This window comes from Asparagus officinalis, chromosome 3 (assembly GCF_001876935.1).
Source record: "Asparagus officinalis chromosome 3, Aspof.V1, whole genome shotgun sequence".
Lineage (NCBI taxonomy): Eukaryota > Viridiplantae > Streptophyta > Magnoliopsida > Asparagales > Asparagaceae > Asparagus > Asparagus officinalis.
In genome coordinates, this window is record NC_033796.1 from 16,797,510 (window position 1) to 16,803,509 (window position 6,000).

The window sequence follows — 6,000 nt, forward strand, 5'->3', positions numbered from 1 at the left end:
TGGCTCAACCTCAACATCCCTTCAGCTTTATCCCTACTAATTCGCATCCCTAGAATTTACTTCGCTGCACCCAGATCCTTTATTGCAAACTCTTTTGCTAGCTGCTTCTTCAAACTGTTTATCTCCTTTAAACACGGTCCTGCTACTAACATGTCATCAACATATAATAATAATATGATAAAACTGGACCCAAATCTCTTGAAATAGCAATAATAATCCGAATTGCATCTTCCATAACTGTTGATGTCTGATATCACACAGTCGAGAGGGTTGCGGTTCTGGTCTTCGCGCTGGCGACGAATAGGAAGAGGATGAGAGATGGGGCCGACTCCTCCTCCGACTTTATGCCCAATTCTTAGACTAAAATTCATGATCCTTCTGCACAAACAAGGAGAAACCCGTGGGAGGGCGGGGCTCATTTCCCCCATGGTACCTCCGACGGTCAAGTCAGCTAGTGGGCTTGAGTAGGGTTTGAGGGAGAGTCCCTGGGTCATTGAAGTCCTTAGAGGATACTCTTTGAGAGTTATTAGTTCTTTTTTACAAAGGTAAAAATCAGAGCTTTAGTGAAGTAGCAGCAGAAAAGATATCGCTCCCCTCGTTACCTTCTTTTCCTCCTTTTATAGCCCATTGCCTCTGAGAGTTTGATCCTTGGCTTTGACTATGCACAGGAGGCGGTTGAGGGGTGAACAGACAGGTTTGCTGAGTTATCCTTCTCCTTCCAGATGTAGACTGACGATTGGAAGGGAAGTCATTCGGGTACAGGAGAGAAATGTCTGCTCAATATCCTAAATTTGACAGATGAGGTATGACAGAGGATAGGCCAGCTACTTGGTCGTCCTCCCCCCTCCAGATGGTGGTTGGTGATTGGAGGGGAAGCTATTAGAGCCCAGGAGAGCATCATGGCGATCTCTGGGAAGTGACTTGTGAGGAGAATAAACGGCTTATGTATGCTATTTGTCAGAGCGGAGATCTCGATGGGACTGAACAATGTTGTAGTGCTGATTGACATCTGAAGGAGCTTATTCAGATCTTATCCCCTTAGTCGAGGTGGGTTGATCTTGTGAGTCATCATTATGATTTGCCAACCTTATAGTCGAGTGAGCTTTGGGTCGAGTGTATGATCGAGACGTCTGCTCGAGGAATCGTCTTAATAACGAGGGACCGACTAATCCCGCACTTCGAGTCGGAAATGATGAACCTTGGTCGAAAGATGACTCGTCTGCTCGGCTGGCCGATAGACTTGCCCTTGGCTGGGATTTTGGGCTTCTAAGCTGGTTTGGACCATGCCCTTTTTAAGTTTATGCAGACAATCTCTCGACATCTTCATCTTTAGATGGTAAATTACCATAACAATAACTATTGCTCTGCATGAAGTTGTCGAACTTCTTGTACCACTGTCTCAGAACTTGTTTCAAACCGTACAAGCCCTTCTTGAGCTTACACATCATATCTTCCTTTCCTTCTTCAATGAAGCCAACAGGTAGCTTTATGTAGATTTCATCATCCAAGTCATCATGAAAAAAAGGTAATTTTCACATCTAACTATTCAAGGAAGAGGTCTTCTACAGCTACCAAGCTCAACACCACTCTGATAGTTGTGAGCTTTATAACAAGAAAAATATCTCTGTGTAGTCCACTCCTTCCCGCTGCTAGAACCCCTTTACAACTAATCTGCCCTTGTACCTCTTGCTTCCATCACTCTCTTGCTTGACTCGGTAGACCTATTTGTTATATAAGGCTTTCTTCTGTGCAAGTAGCTAGGCTAACTCCCATGTCTCGTTAGTGAGTATAAAATCCATCTCCTCCTGCATCGTATGCTCCTACTGCTGAGATTCACTCACTTGCATAGTCTCCTCATAGCATTCCGGTTCACCATTATCTGTCAACAATAAGTAATCAAGAGATAAAAGATATCTAGGATTCGGTTTGGGGTACCCTGGATGACCTCCTAAGCTCCACGTCCTGGGTAGTTGCTTCTACACCTGGAGCCTCCTCCGTTATTCGGTCAGAACAAACATCATCACCCCTATCTGGAAGTTCCTTTAAATCCATGTACTCAGATCCACCTGCATCCAAAGTGCTGCTCCCATTACTTTGGCTATCCTTGGTATTTTCTCTGTCCTTGTACATCATCTCCTTATTGAATATAACGTCTCGACTCCTGATGATCTTCATGTTCTTCTCATCCCAAAGACGATACCCGAACCCATCAATACCTTATCCAATGAATGTATATTTTTGTAACTTAGCTTCGAGCTTGTCCCTGACATGGTTACTAATGTGAACATAAGCCATGCAGCCAAATGCCCGTAAGTTTGAGAGATTAACCTTCTTGCCACTCCAAACCTCCTCTGAAATCCCAAAATTTAATAAAATTGATGGCCCATGATTAATAAGGTAAGCCGCCGTATGCATCGTATCTGCCCAAAATATTTTAGGCAGACCTGCATGTAATCGCATGCTCTTGGCACTCTCCGTCAAGATTCCGTTCATCCTCTCTGCATTGTCGTTTTACTACGGCGTCCCTGGAGTAGTCCTCTCTAAGCGAATATCATTCGTAGCACAGAACCTCTTGAACTCCTCCAGCTCGTATTCTCCATCATTGTCTGATCTCAGACACTTATCTGTCTCGTTTTCCACCACGGCCTTCCACTTCTTGAAGACTCCGAACACCTCTGCCTTATGCTTCATGAAGTAAACCCACACCTTCCTCGAGTGATCGTCGATAAAGGCGACATAATATTTCGAACCGTCAAAAGAAGACACACTGGTTGGACTCCATACATCTGTATGAATCAACTCTAGTTACTGAACCTTAGGTGGCCTTCCACCCTTCTAGAAACTAACCCTCTTCTGCTTCCCAAAGATACAGTCTTCATAAACCCCGACTTCCACAGAATCGATCCCGGTTAGCTTTCCCTGTGAATGTAGAATTTTTATTCCTTTCTCGCTCATGTGTCCCAATCTGTTGTGCCACAGATCCGTACTCTCTTTGTCAGCTATAATTGCGAGGGTGTCACTGTCATGTGAGGTGAGGTAGAGTATTCTTGTTTTGTTACCTCGGGCAACAACCATCGTACCGTTGGAGATCCTCCATGAATCCCCGATGAATGTCAAAACGTAACCTTATGCTCCAAGTTGTCCTACTAAAATAAGATTTCTCTTCAACTTCGGTACGTGTCTCACGTTTTTTATGTTCCATTTAGAGCCCTTCATCTAAATCTGTAAATCACCCTTTCTAACAATATTACATGACCCGTTATCCCCCAAATACACTTTTTCAAAGTCCCATACTACATAATTATGAAGAAGCTTCTTATTAGCAATGGTGTGATAAGAGGCTCTTGAGTCGATGACCTAAGAATCTGAATTGTTGTCCATAGCAAGGATCAAAGCATCCTACACAATATGAGCCTCCTGCTCACTCGTATCCTTCTTTGAACTTTTGCAGACTGAAGACATATGGTCCTCCTGGTCACAGTTCCAACACTTATCTTTGATAGGCCTAACCTTCGAGTTTGACCTCTTCTTCGACTTCGACAGATTCCTATTCTGGTTCCCTTTTTTCTGGCATCTGCCTCTCTGCTCGAAATATAGAGCTGAACCTGAACCTTCTGATTTGGACGATTTTCTTCTAACCTCCTCGGATAGAATCATGCTAACAACCTCAATCAGCCGCTGAATTGCTGATTGTCGTCACACAACCTACCCTACTATCCGGTAACTACGATAGAATTAATAGGTCTTGTACTTCGTCATCAAACATGATGTCCATGGAAATAAGTTGATCAACAATAGTGTTGAACTCGCTGAGGTACATCGTGAAGGACCGTCCTTCTGCCATCTTGAGGTTGAATAGAGTTTTGACGAAATGCACCTTGTTTGTTACAGACGGTTGCTCGTACATCTTCGCAAGCTCTTCTATAAGCCTTACCGTCGTCTTCTCCTTTAATATATTGTGGGTTACTATCTTGGCGAGCGACAACCGGATTTGCCCTAAAGCCTTCCTATGCAGTATCTCCCAATTATCGTCTGACTCCTCTTTCTTCTGCCCCTTATCCTTGCCCAATCATCGTCAAACTTCTCGATCTTAGATTTAATTTCCTCTGTCATGGCTCTCTTTCTCACAAATTTGCTGAACGAAACTCTGATACCAATTCTTAGGGATTCAAAACAATCAAATCAAATCCGTACCCTTCCGGATCTTGTGTTTGAGAGTTGAGCAAGAAAGAAATTCACCAAAAATTAAAGATAAAAAACTTGCAGGAAATAAGAACAAAAAAGAACACACGAATTTAACGAGGTTCGGCAATGTGCCTACGTCCTCAGGAGCCACACCACACAATTCCTTTGATTAATTGAAGAAGAAATACAAACACTCAAACTAGGGTTTAATCTCTCTGAGATTCTCTCTCAAAAACTCTCTTTTTCTTATCTTCTAACTTTTTTTTACGTTCTAATTAGCCCTAGAAACATATAGGTATATATATGAATCCCAACCCAAACAGAATTCAAAACAGTTTAGAAAACTGCTAGCTCGACTTGCGGTCGACGGTCGAACCAGTCGGGTCGACGGTCGAACCAGTCGGGTCGACCGGATAAACGACAGAAACCTAAAAAACGCCTACAGGGTCTCGCGGTCGACCGGACCATCTGCCGCGGTCGACCGGAAAAAGTCCATAGACTTTTCCTGTCTCGTGCACGTTCGCGGTCGACCGCACCAACCGCCGCGGTCGACCGTAGCTTGTCTTGATTGTTTCCTTCATCTTCCTGAATCCAGCTTCGACTTCATCCTTGAGTCTACACTTAGACTAACATGACCAATCTATGTTCAAGTGATCAGCTAATTTCTTCTATGCCTGGGCGTGCATTAATCTACTTGTTAATGGGAATCACGATCTGTCCTCCTATCGAAGATCTAAATGTGGATGCTTTTGACTAATGAACTGACTAATTATTTATAATTTGGACAACCAAGCATAATCAATGCCTTGAGTATAAATTATAAATAGTGGTGACACTACCTGAAGTCAATTTGTGTGACGCGTGAAAACGCTAGCGCTGATGTTCTCATTCATTATGGATCACAGACCTGCACATGAGATACACGCAATGAGCATAGAAGAATTTAACTAAAGGGGAGGGGGCATAAATCTGTACACGTTTGCGTTATAAAATTTCAGTTCCTTTGACTAGTGACTGGAAACGAATTCCTACAGTTTCTACTATATATCGGAATTTAACCTGCATTAAAAGTTTTACATCCGTTGAAGCCATAGGTTTACTGTAAAATTACAATATTTAATTCAAGAGTAGTGATAACTATATTATTCCAATCAAACTTTGATTTTGCACCAGAGATAAGCATGGGGTCCAACTTCTTCAAAAAAAAAATCAGAATTGATGACTCATAAATGGAGCTCACACTCTGTTTATAAAGTTATAGTATAGTTAGCATTATTCTTACTCCAAAATACACCGATAGTAGATGCGGCTACAATTCAGAAGCAAATGCTTTTGACTTTGCAGCAAATAAATAAAAACGACTGCAAGAAATAACTCTTTTTTCTTAATAATCGACATAAATATCTGCCACCGGCAACCAAGGACGTTTCCTTCCACAAATCTGCTTAGAACAAAATATTGTCTATTAACAAACTCAAAATTTAAGCTAGGCGACACGTTACAGATAATTTTCTCCATGCATTGCCCTCATTCTTTTTGTTTAGAAATTCAAAACGCGGTAAAGCGGCGGGCACTTGGTTTTGACTCGGACCCTGAACTCCACTTGGGTGCATCGAATCGCCAAACAGATTTTGTATTTCTATATTTAAAAAAAAATAAAAATAACAATAAAATAGAATTAAGAATATACGCAGAAGCACATGGGTAGTTTAAAGCGGAGCGGAAGTTTGGGTCGTAGATTCGGGGTGCACCACGTGGATATGATTGGTCTGTGGTCCCCAGCTGCTCACTTAGTTGGACATGGACAGCTGCCGG